Raw genomic sequence first — 13,865 nt, forward strand, 5'->3', positions numbered from 1 at the left:
AAAGGAGACTTATGTAAGGCTGAGGAAACAAGTTTCAGACAGGGCATTGGAGGGATACAAGATAGCCAGGAGGGAACTGAAGAAAGGGATTAGGAGAGCTAAGAGAGGGCATGAACAATCTTTGGCGGGTAGGATCAAGGAAAACCCCAAGGCCTTTTACACATATGTGAGAAATATGAGAATGACTAGAGCGAGGGTAGGTCTGATCAAGGACAGTAGCGGGAGATTGTGTATTGAGTCTGAAGAGATAGGAGAGGTCTTGAACGAGTACTTTTCTTCTGTATTTACAAATGAGAGGGGCGATATTGTTGGAGAGGACAGTGTGAAACAGATTGGTAAGCTCGAGGAAATACTTGTTAGGAAGGAAGATGTGTTGGGCATTTTGAAAAACATGAGGATAGACAAGTCCCCCGGGCCTGACGGGATATATCCAAGGATTCTATGGGAAGCAAGAGATGAAATTGCAGAGCTGTTGGCAATGATCTTTTCGTCCTCACTGTCAACAGGGGTGGTACCTGGGGATTGGAGAGTGGCGAATGTCGTGCCCCTGTTCAAAAAAGGGACTAGGGACAACCCTGGAAATTACAGGCCAGTTAGTCTTACTTCGGTGGTAGGCAAAGTAATGGAAAGGGTCCTGAAGGATAGGATTTCTGAGTATCTGGAAAGACACTGCTTGATTAGGGATAGTCAGCACGGATTTGTGAGGGGTAGGACTTGCCTTACAAGTCTTATTGAATTCTTTGAGGAGGTGACCAAGCATGTGGATGAAGGTAAAGCAGTGGATGTAGTGTACATGGATTTTAGTAAGGCATTTGATAAGGTTCCCCATGGTAGGCTTCGGCAGAAAGTAAGGAGGCATGGGATAGTGGTAAATTTGGCCAGTTGGATAACAAACTGGCTAACCGATAGAAGTCAGAGAGTGGTGGTGGATGGCAAATATTCAGCCTGGATCCCAGTTACCAGTGGCGTACCGCAGGGATCAGTTCTGGGTCCTCTGCTGTTTGTGATTTTCATTAATGACTTGGATGAGGAAGTTGAAGGGTGGGTCAGTAAATTTGCAGACAATACGAAGATTGGTGGAGTTGTGGATAGTAAGGAGGGCTGTTGTCGGCTGCAAAGAGACATAGATAGGATGCAGAGCTGGGCTGAGAAGTGGCAGATGGAGTTTAACCCTGAAAAGTGTGAGGTTGTCCATTTTGGAAGGACAAATATGAATGCGGAATACAGGGTTAACGGTAGAGTTCTTGGCAATGTGGAGGAGCAGAGAGATCTTGGGGTCTATGTTCATACATCTTTGAAAGTTGCCACTCAAGTGGATAGAGCTGTGAAGAAGGCCGATGGTGTGCTCGCGTTCATTAACAGAGGGATTGAATGTAAGAGCCGTGAGGTGATGATGCAGCTGTACAAAACTTTGGTAAGGCCACATTTGGAGTACTGTGTACAGTTCTGGTCGCCTCATTTTAGGAAGGATGTGGAAGCTTTGGAAAAGGTGCAAAGGAGATTTACCAGGATGTTGCCTGGAATGGAGAGTAGGTCTTCCGAGGAAAGGTTGAGGGTGCTAGGCCTTTTCTCATTAGAACGGAGAAGGATGAGGGGCGACTTGATAGAGGTTTATAAGATGATCAGGGGAATAGATAGAGTAGACAGTCAGAGACTTTTTCCCCGGGTGGGACAAACCATTACAAGGGGACATAAATTTAAGGTGGAAGATATAGGAGGGATATCAGAGGTAGGTTCTTTACCCAGAGAGTAGTGGGGGCATGGAATGCACTGCCTGTGGAAGTAGTTGAGTCGGAAACATTAGGGACCTTCAAGCAGCTATTGGATAGGTACATGGATTACGGTAAAATGATATAATGTAAATTTATTTGTTCTTAAGGGCAGCACGGTAGCATTGTGGATAGCACAATTGCTTCACAGCTCCAGGGTCCCAGGTTCGATTCCGGCTTGGATCACTGTCTGTGCGGAGTCTGCACATCCTCCCCGTGTGCGTGGGTTTCCTCCGGGTGCTCCGGTTTCCTACCACAATCCAAAGATGTGCAGGTTAGGTGGATTGGCCATGATAAATTGCCCTTAGTGTCCAAAATTGCCCTTGGTGTTGGGTGGAGGTGTTGAGTTTGGGTAGGCTGCTCTTTCCAAGAGCCGGTGCAGACTCAAAGGGCCGAATGGCCTCCTTCTGCACTGTAAATTCAATGATAATCTATGATTAATCTAGGACAAAGGTTCGGCACAACATCGTGGGCCAAAGGGCCTGTTCTGTGCTGTATTTTCTATGTTCTCTGGATAGAGTGGATGGGCAGGCACTCTTTCCCAGCGTGGAGGGGGTCAGTCACTAGGCTTAAGGTCCATGGGACAATGTTTAGAGGATATGTGCAAGGCAGGCATTTTACAGAGTGGTGAGTGCCTGGAACACGCTGCCAGGGGAGGTTGTGGAAGCAGATACATTAACGCCGTTCCAAAGGCATCTGGACAAACAGATGCATAGGATAGGTATGGAGGGATACCGCAGTAGGAAATGCTGAGGGCTTTGGCCAAGGGTGGTATCATGACCGGTACAGGCTTGGAGGGCCGAAGGGCCTTTTCCTGGGCTGTATTGTTCTTTGTTCATCCCATTTTGTTTTGCATGGTTTTATGCTCCTACCATTAAACTGTAGATCCTTCAACTCATTATGAGGAATGCCATGGAACATCCACTCATGTTTTAATCTCTTTTTCTCTCCCTTCCTCCTCATGAGAACATGTTTTGTATCTATCAATACTCGCCGAACAGAAGTTTTTTTTAATTCCCGGATGTGCGCGTCGCTGGCCCGTTCAGCATGTGTTGCCCATCACTAATTGCCCCTGAACTGAGTGGCTTTCTTGGCTATTTCAAGGGGCATATTGCTGCGTTGGGGAATTTTGGCTGTGCGCGTCGTTCTTACCATCAATTCAGATTCCTATCAGCGGATTTTGCCCGCATCGGGTTACTGCTGGGCCAGAAGGCACGGACACGGTGAACGAGATCTAATCAATACATCTTCATTTCCCCTGCACTTTCTAAACCCATGCTAAACCATTTTCAACATCTCTAAAAATTGCATCTCCACCGTTAACATTTTTTTCAATAACGAGGAAACGGACTAATTATAGAGATGGCTCTCCACCGGGTGCTTAGCACTTCTTAATTACAAGGAATGAAGCCTCAGGCTGTATTTGCTGAATAAGATTGCCTTATTCTTCTGTTTTGGTGATCTACTATCATATAGGTCAAGGGACGGTCTCTTTATTAAGTATTTGATGCACATATTCACGTGACTCCAGCCAAATAACAAAACAAAGAACAAAGAAAAGTACAGCACAGGAACAGACCCTTTGGCCCACCAAGCCTGCGCTGACCACGCTGCCCCGTCTAAACCAAAATCCTCTACGCCTCCGGGGTCGCATCCCTCTATTCCCATCCCACCCATGCACCTGCCAAGAAAGTTGGCAAACTTTACCAAAACAGACCCGAGCACTGTAAAATAATCAGCATCTGAGTCTTTCATTCCCAGTATGCTCCCCACAACACTTAATGCAGCCAATTCACCAAACGGGATTGCCTTTACCACCAGTTACCGTTAGCTTTTACACGGGGAACGGTATTGTCACTTTACAACTGACCGTCTTCCTTCCAAAAAAATGCGGCATCCCCCGTCTCCACACATCCTTTCAAGTTTATACAACAAAACGCGTTAAAAAAAGAGAAAATAAGTTTTCACGATGACCATGTCATATACATTTATGCTGCAAATTAGAAAATCCTGAACATGGTGAAACAGTCTAAGTCAATGCTGAACAGTTATCAAATGCTGATGAGATGCCATTGAAGGTGTCAGACCTTTTGTTTTTAAATGAAGCTAGGTTACACGAAGCTGAGGGGACCCGCGCCTGACGATGACGGGGGGCGGCGGACATAAAGAGGACATCAGTCTGATTCTGGAAGCACTTTCTGTGTGCGGATGGCTGGGACCATCGCTTGGGGTAAGCCCGCGTTGTGCTCCACTGAAGAGCGGCTCATAACGTGTAAGGCATTTTCCGTTCAATCCAATTCTGCACGGCACTTGAGACGGATCTTTTTCTTGAACTGCTTGCTTATTGCGATGTTAGATTTTGTTCTTCAAAAAAAAGATTTAACTGCCGATGGCACTGACAGGATCCAAACCCTGGCGTTGGATTCTTCCAACATTTACAGTTCCAAGAGTCAATAATTGTCAGAGATTTCCAAGTTTTAAGTGATCCATTATTTGGTTCTCTCTATTCCTCGATGCGTTTGCCCCTTTCCGCTTTGAATGCTTTTAAATTTGTGAACCCCCGGACCCCACATTTCCAGGTGGAACTGCAGCTTTGTGCCTTTCTTTTTGTTTTAAAAAAAATAAAGAGTTGAAACTTTGGTCTTGCTGGGGTTTTTTTTGTTTTGTTTTGCTCGCCCACCTTTAACCGACGCTCGCATGTTAACGTCAGGGGTTCAGTAAGTATTTCTCTTCACTTTTCATTTGCCTCAAGTCCGCGATCGGAGTCTTCTCCTCCGCTGTGGAAGGTTGTTTGCAAGCTCGGTACAGGATAACCAGGAGAACCAACACCAGCAGCGCCAAAATGCAGTTGAACACAATGGCGATGATCGCCCCGGTCGATAAAGGAGCGCTCATGGCCGGGGCGGCGGGCAAACCCGGAGCGATGAAAGAGAACGGAGCGGGGGTGGGGGGCTCAGTCAGCCGGGAGTGCACCGGCTTTGCTTTGCCCTGCTCTGGGTCAGAAGCCTACGGGATACTGAGCGACCCATCCAACATCCAAGTTGCAGTTGGGGCTCCCCAAGAAGCTCTCCCGGCGCTGAAAGATGAGGGAATTGTTCTCTGGGTATTCCTGACAATCTACACCTTATTCACAGAACTGTCATTGGGTTCAAATTAAAGCCCTCGCTTTGAGCGATGGTTTGCTCCAGCGCGCGGCGCCCTGAGGAAGCCAGGGAGTGGGTGTCAGGACAGTCATTTACTCACGCCGGCGGTGCACCTCTCTGATTTCCGCGGGCAGTTTGCAGGAGAGCGCGGCCGTGCAAGTGGCAAAAGGTGCGCGAGCCTGACGACTTTGCCCCAGTGCAAAGCGCACCTTTGCACTGTCCCCTTTTGCCTGGAGACCCCCTTCTTTTTTTTTGTTTTACTCAGCTCCACAAATCCGACTTTCTAGAGTTGCTAATTGCATTGGGTTTGCCGGCTTGTCAGTCTCCCCGGCGGTGGTGATGACTGTGGAGTGGCACTGTCCCGGGCATTCGCCAGCTGTTGCTGTGCCGCTTGCACTACAAGCCGCCGCTCAGCTCGACTCACCCTCCCGGTGCTGGTGAGCACTGGCGATGAGGATGGCAATCTGTCAGTGTGGGGCAAGAGCCCCGCCTCCCTTTCTCCCATTGGACAGCCGGGGGCGACGTTTTCTTTTGGAATGTTGCTTTTGTTTTGGAACCTTCTCACTGCAATGCTCAGTGCCCATTGGCTGGGGGCGCTGCCAATCACAGGATCCACGCTTGCCCTCATCCGCACATTGGTTTGAACTTGGGGAACAAAGGTGGTTCTGGAAGTGTGATTTCCCACGTGCATTAATACACTCACGCTAAACAGTTTGCACAGCTCCACTTTAAAGTGGAGTTGAGGATTTGGGCAGCACAGTGGTTAGCACGGTTGCTTCACAGCTAATGGGTCCCAGGTTCGATTCCAGGCTTGGGTTGTTGTCTGTGCGGAGTCTGCACTTTCTCCCCGTGGCTGTGTGGGTTTCCTCCGTGTGCTCCGGTTTCCTCCCACAGTTCAAAGATGTGCAGTTTGTAGCCACCTCAGTTGGCTACTTCCTGACTTAAAATGGTTATCCGCAAAGGCTGAAGGGAAATTCAACCAACACAGGCAAAAACTAGCAGGTGCAAGTTTACTGTGTATTAGACTCTGCAGAAACCCAGACAGCATCGATACAAGCAGCCATCTGCATAGTAATGTAGCAGCCATTTACATAGTAATGAGCGATCCCCGGGAACAATCAAAACATTTTAAGGTAAACAAGGCCAAGCCAGACTCCTCGGCGCCAGCAGGAGCCAACACAAAAGAGGTTAACGGACACTTAAAGACCGCCCAATAATCAGGGAACAGCTCCAGTATTGGAGAAATCGAAACAAGCGATTGGAACAAAGTCCAATCACTTGAAACCAGGTACGGGGTCCGCTCAAAGGGCGGGAAGCCCCTTGGGACTATAAAGTAAAGCCCCCAAGTTCAAATCGTCCTTCTTGACAGGGTCATTCAGCAACGCGAAGCAACCCCTGAGAGTGAACTGTCCGGCGGCCTCCAACAAAGTAAGTCTCAATTCAACGCTCGCTACGAGATAGGCGCTCCTAGCTACCAGTCCATACCAGCTTTGAATCCCGCAGACTCAGAACCCGAACGAAAGTCCATTTGTTCCCCTGACCTGGAGGGCCAGTCCGAAGCTAAGTATAGGCCTTTTAGTGATAGAAATAGTCTAGAAAGTAGAGTTTATGCATGAGTAGTGATTTACTGTGTATAATAAATGTGCTTTGATTTGAATCTTACTAATTGGTGTGTTGAGTTATTGATCATTACTTGAACTTGAACCTCGTTGCGGTATCATAAAGATACCTGGCGACTCTAGAGCAAAGGTTATAAAACAGAGCCAATTGAACCAACCAAAAGTTAGCAACGTATTACTGGCGACTCCGCCGGGACCCGATCTAGAAGTGGCTTAACCACTCCGGGCGAACCCAAAAATTTTAATTAGAATCCAATTGGGAACAGAAAAACCACAAGTGTTCAAGCAGATTCTGATCAATCCTCATAATTCGGAAGTGTGTTAATGCATGCGTAACCAACAGGACGATAAGGTAAACTGATAGATTTTTTGTTGCGACAAAACTGTCGGGAGTTTGTATTCTGGAAAATAGCGAAAGCCATACCCCTAATTACAGCACTGCCTTAATACCCCATGTTCCAAATTTCGAGAGAAGCATTCAGATAAGAAAGATGGCAATGCAGGCAATGCAACGCCTCATGAACCCTGTAGAATTTGTGGTCGCAGTGACCAGCAGTAGAGTAGGACAGTGTCCCGTTTGGGAAGAGGAAATCAGAAAGTACCTCAAAGGGAAAGGATGGCCCCTTTGGAGCGAATTCTGTGAAAATGAAGAAACAGGTCCCGGGAGTATAGGACATACTTGGTGGGAGAACCTGAGCGAGATTCAGAAGAAGAGCTTAGGAAAAGCTCGCAAGCGTGTCCTGTTTGGCACAATTACGAGGCACAGAGGAGGTCGTTAGGACGCTCCGAATAGAGATAGAAGGCAGCAAGGTCAATGTCAGTGAGGTAGAGAAAGAGAACGTAGAGTTAAGGAGGAAGTTAGCAGCAAAGGACGGAGAGGTGGATGATGCCAGGTGGGCACACCAGTCTTGTCTGGCGCACCTAAGCAGCTTCCAATCCCAGTACGAAAAGGCCTATCAGGACACGCAACGTGCAGTCCTGGTACGAGAGGAAACCGAGAAGCAGGTAGAGGCATTGCAAAGGCAGTGTAGTGACCTAAAGGCAGCGTTAAGAGCATTCCATGCTACCACCACGGAGCAAAGACAAAGCTCATTGGACCACGCAAAGTGCCGGAAGCAGAGTGCAGAACTGCAATCTCTGCTTTCAGTTCAAAAAGGATTCCAGGAAACCTTTGGATCACAGTTAGATGAGGAAGACGGCCCTGATTGGGAAGAATTGAGTGAGACAGCGCAGAGATATGTTCAGGGAACATGTGCGCAGGGAAAGCCCCAGAAGAGAAAAGCGCCCCAACCCCCCACATCGCAGATAGTTCAGGCTCCAATGAACCCAGTCACCAGCCACTGCACAGCCACATCGGACGACATGGAATTTCTGTACACCACCCCCTTAACAGTGACCCAATTACGGGACGCGTGCGATAAAATCAAACCGTTCCTCCCCACCTCAGACCCCCAGCACTTCTTTGCCAGAGTAAAGCAGTATGGCCTGGATGAGCGAGAGCAAGTAAAGCTCACAGTTTTGAGTTTAGACCCTTCGGTCGTAGCAGCCCTTCCCGACTCACAGAATGTAGGAGGAGGCACCCTTGCAGAAATGCATACCGCGATCCTAGACGCGATCGGGTATAACATGGGTGACCCCATAGAAGGCCTCAATAAGTGCAGGCAAAAGAAAACCGGGCACCCCACAGCGTTTGCTGGATGCCTGTGGATCCATTTCACAGCAGTTTTCGGAGACTTAGTTTTCGGGCCCATTTGTCCCCAGACAACATGGCCAAATGGACCCGCACCCTTATCTCTCATGCCACAGAAACAGGACAGAAATCTTGCGTGAGTTATGATCCCTCAGAGGAGGCCCATAATGAGAAGTGGGTAGTGAAAAGATTGTCCCGCTCCTGGGAGCAATCCGTTCAAAACAAACCCATAAATAAAAATCCCGAAGAACAGCAGGCAGAAGCAGACATACACACAGCTAAGGCACACCAGAACCCCGCATGGGTAAATGAAGGCAAGAACAGCCCCCCACAAGAGTCACAGGAGTGTTACAACTGTGGACAGTTTGGACACTATGCACTAGAATGCAATGCCCCACGAAAGCCACAGAGAGCCCAGCAGGCAGGCACTCTGAATAAGAATAGGACAGAGCCGATACATAGTGTCGGCACCCGCTCAGATCAGACGACCTGAACGGAATGGACTGACGATGTTCGGGCTCCCCCAGTTGGGTCTGCAACACCCGTTGGGATAGGTCCAGCCGACCAGTAGTTGCAGCAAAAATACGGGGACAGCCCATCGAGGTTCTCTGGGACACAGGAGAGTCCCGCACCACAATCAATTCCTCCACCATGTTTCAAAAGGACACGTGGTCCACTACAGCCACCATCACCCTCAGCGGCTTTACAGGCCACTCACAGCAGGGACACATCACCGCCCCTGTACCCATCCAAATCGGCAACATCACCACCAAGCACCCCATAGTCTTAGTCGATCTACCCCACACAGCAGAACACATTTTAGTCATAGATTTTATGAATTCCCACAACCGATCCTTCGATCCAGTCAACCAATGTGTTTGGAGAATGGCAAAATCTGCAAGAGCCCCCGCAACGCTCACCATAGGAGAATATGCAAACAAAATTAGCGCAGTAGGCGAATTTTGGTTTGACCCGACCACAATTAGCACAGACAAGCAGGTTAGGGCAGTTCTGCAGAAGCACAGGACAGCATTCGCGACCCACAAACACGACTGTGGCCGGATGACTGGTTCCATTCAAATCACAGGACCTGACCCTAGACCCCAAAAGCAATACGGATTTCCCCAAGAGGCAGAGGGAGAAATCGCAAAAGTTATCGACAGCTTATTAGAGCAGGGCGTACTTAGATCAGTAGCCTCCTCTAATAATGCCCCGATTTGGCCAGTGAGAAAGCCTGATGGATCATGGCGACTGACCATCGATTACCGGGAACTCAACAAAGTCACCCTCGCAGCAGCCCCCACGGTAGCCACAAGTTCCGAGACCATGGGACTCAACTTACAATACTTTACGGTTTTAGACATCAGTAATGGATTCTGGTCCATTCCATTGGCAAAAGCGTGCCAATACAAATTTGCCTTCACTTTTAAAAATCAGCAGTGCACGTGGACATGCCTTCCACAAGGATTCCACAACTCCCCCTCCATTTTCCACCGACAGTTGGCAAATGGTTTGTCAAAATTTTCTCGCTCCGAATGTCTGGTCCAGTATGTGGACGACTTATTACTGCAGACAGACACCAAGGCAGAGCGCGTCGAGCTTCAGGCCGAACTCCTGGAACTCCTACAGAAAATTGGTTGTAAAGTAAACCCCCAAAAGGCCCAGATTTTGGAAAACAAGGTGATATATTTGGGTACAATTATCACACATGGTAAAAGATTGACTCGATTGCCAAATTGCCCCTTCCCCAGAATGTTTCAGGTTTCGCCAGCAAGGCAGCACCCCTCTCAGACCTCCGAAAGAAAGGAGCCCCTTGGGAATGGCTTCCGCAGCATACGGATGCTGTGGATGCGTTGAAAAGAGCCCTCATTGCAGCCCTCGCACTATAAGTTCCAGACCCGCTTTCCCCCTACGCTATACAGATAGCTCGCACCGACCGCACCCTTTCGGCCGTGCTTCTCCAGGAACGGCACGAACAGTTAAGACCCGTGGCTTACGCCTCCAGAGTCTTAGATGCTGTGGAGCAGGGATTTTCAGCCTGTGAAAGGCACCTGCTCGCAGTTTTTTGGGCAGTACAGTATTTTTCTTAGATAACCGGACTGAACGCCATCACAATCCTGACGGAACACCCCACCCAACTTTTACTGGACGGATGACTTAAGGACGGTACAGTTAGTCAGATAAGAGCAGCCAGATGGACCCTTCTCTTGCAGGGATGGGACATCAATGTTAAAAGGACCAAGACCCACACTTTGTTAGCAGATAACCTACAGTACCCAGGCACTCCCCATGAATGTGAAATTATCTCACCGCACCACAACACAGGCCCCTTTATTGCGAAAACATCTCCCAGAAAGATAGGTAGTCCAACCCAGAGCCCCACGCACACAGACACGTGCGAACCCATAAGGATATATGTGGATGGATCTTCCACAATATTAGAAGGGAAGCGCATAACAGGATGCAGCATTTATGTCGAGGACGCGCAGGGACGCGCCCTAGAAGAAATAGCAATAAAACTTCCAGGACACTTAGGCGCACAGGCGGCAGAACTAGAAGCCATGGCGTACATTGTAGAACACCCAGATTCCTTCCCCAGCCCAGCAGACATATACTCGGACAGCCTCTATGCCTGTAACAGCCTTACAGAGTTCCTACCCCTGTGGAAAGTAAGGGGATTTGTTTCCGCAGATGGAAAACCCCTCCCCTCAGCCCCATTGCTCCATCACATTTTAGAAAAAGCCACAGGGCAGGACTTTTGGAATAGTTAAAGTTTGTAGTCACCACCGTTCCTCCCCCCCTGGAAATGTAAAAGCCGACGCACTGGCAAAAGCAGGTTCCAGGCACGGATATTTTTGGACACCCCCCGAAAGCGCACCAGTGAATGCAGTTCAGGTCTCGCAGACTGATATTGAGGATTTAGTGCAGGCCCAGAAGCAGGATAACAATCTCAGGGAGATTTTAAAAGGAAACTATCCAGCACCTTACGATAGATTTAAAAATGCACTGACCACACATGACGGTGTGGTGTTAAAAGACACCCTTTATGTGGTTCCTGAACAGGACAGGAATCAGCTCATTTGTTTATACCATGACAGTCATGGACATCAGGGAATTGATCCCACTACAGCCCACCTCAGGCAGCTCTGTTGGTGGCCCAGTTTAAAAGAAGACATAACGCACCACGTTGAGAATTGCCTTATCTGTGCCCAGAACAATCCGGACAGATACGCCAAGAAAGCTCAACTTAGTCACACCCGCCCCGTTAATGGCCCCTGGACTAACCTCCAGATTGATTTTATAGGACCATTACCCCCTTGCAGGAATGGTTATAAGTATGTACTCGTTGTGATAGACACATTTACAAAATGGGTAGAGGCATTCCCATCCAGAACGAACACGGCAAAGACCACAGCCAAGATCTTAACCCACCATATCTTTACGAGATGGGGACTCCCCCGCAGCATTGAATCCGACCAAGGTTCCCATTTTACGGGACGTGTCATGAAGAACGTCCTCACGATATTTGGCATTACCCAAAAATTCCACATCGCATACCATCCCCAGTCAAGTGGTATCGTGGAGCACATGAATCGGACCCTAAAAGCTACCCTCAGAAAAATGGTCCAGCAAAACAGCACCACTTGGGATTCAGTCCTCCCTTTTGCATTGATGTTTTTGCGAAATACGGTTTCCACATCCACAGGATACACCCCACACACCCTCGTGACCGGACTCCCCATGAAAGGCACAAAATTTTTATTGGGATTAGATTTGACCAGCCCCGAAGTGATGGCCCTCACACACGAGAAAGCAGTAGAACAACTGGTAGAGAATGTTAAAACGGCTCGGCTAGCAGCCGCGGTACGATTAGGCACACGAAAGAAACAGAGCAAGGCCTGTTTCGACAAGACAGTACATGCGACTGAGTTTGATGTAGGACAGCAAGTCATGCTCTCCATATACAACCCCAGCACATTCCTGTCACCGAAGTATTCGGGTCCATACTCCATTGCGGACAAAGTAAGCCCCTCCGTGTACAAAATTAAGTACCACAACGGAAAGACTGCGTGGTTCCATATTAACCAGCTTAAGGCATATGGATCACAGTTGAACCACACACACCACGTCATGCTCGATGCAGCAGACCACGCCCCGCCCACAGTCAACGTATCCCTACCCTCCCCCAACACGTCCACCCCATCCACGGACTCGACCTCGACTCCACCCCCGAACTCTAGACTCTGCCCCGGAACGCCCACAGACTGCAGCAGCAGCGACAGCGACTGTGACTCAGACGATAGCCACAGCACGCCACCCTACTATCCCCATACATCAGGCCCCACACCCAGCGAATCTGAGCACGATTCGAGTGATCCCTTCATGATCACTTTCCTAAACAAACCCCACCACTGACCACCGACCTACAGTGCCGACCCCGACTCCATTCCAACAGAATTGGACACACATCCTTTTGGCACCGGGACAATTCATTCAGACTTGTCCGGAATGACGAGATGGATCCCAAATCACACCATGCAGCCCTATCCGCCCTTATACACTTTGAGAGTTTGGCATCCGGGAGAAGGTGACGACTTTGAGTCTGACTCCCAAAACGTGAACCCCTTTGCGACCCTGTTCGTAACCGATAACTGAGGTGTCCAGATGATGTTTTAAAAAGGAACCGCTTGGGAGAAACGGTGTCCTTTCTGATGGAACCTGCTGCATGTTTAATGTTGTTTAATGTTGTTTGTAGTGGTATTGTTAAATGTTGTTTGCAAGATCTGAAATTTTTTTTCGCGGCCCCACGCCACCACCCTTCTGACGCCCACTGGCAGTCAGAGAAACTAGTTTGTCCCGGACGCTGGTTCAGAGGAACTAGTTTGTCCACAGAGACTCGTTAATGTCCCAGACGCCAGTTCAGAGGAACTCGTCTGTCGACAGAAACACAGACCCCTGTTCGTAACTGCCCTTCTGGTTCGAAGGTAGAACCTTTACGGCAACCCCCCACGATGACTACACTTTTGCCCATTCTTGTCGGTTGCTCAGGCAATGGAGAAACGGCATTGGGACCGGCCCTGCCTGGGAACACCCCCTCTGGTCAGCTACGCTCGGGTAGAGAACATACGGCATTGGTCGCCGTCCTACCCGGGGATGCCATCCAATTCTTACCCGTCGCAGCCCATACGCACCTCATTTCGGCAATTTTCGTTCAAAAGGTTTGGTTTTGTTTTCATCCCTATGCTATTTAAATCCTCAAACATTTGGATGGTAAATCGCACAGCCTACGAGACGGCTCGCACTGTTTCAGTATTTTTAAGTGTGTCTTGTCCTGAATAATCGTTTTTTTTTTAAATGAGGGAGTCACACATGGTGACAAATTGTAAAGGGAGAAATGACACTGAAGGACAGACATACTAACAGACGAGATATTAAACCAAGATAGTAACAGACACTGTGCTTGATCCCACAGAACTCCAGAAGCTCCAACGAAGAGAAGAGAAGAGAAAGAAGGAGAACCATGAGGACATCCTCCGTGTTGCTCATCACCCTAATGAACGCGAACCCCCTTACACCAACCTCCCCCAGCCGTTAATGATTCACTTCCCCATAGCACCCAGAGCCCAGTCACAAGCGACACCAC

Source organism: Scyliorhinus torazame, chromosome 3, assembly GCF_047496885.1.
Source record: "Scyliorhinus torazame isolate Kashiwa2021f chromosome 3, sScyTor2.1, whole genome shotgun sequence".
Taxonomy (NCBI): domain Eukaryota; kingdom Metazoa; phylum Chordata; class Chondrichthyes; order Carcharhiniformes; family Scyliorhinidae; genus Scyliorhinus; species Scyliorhinus torazame.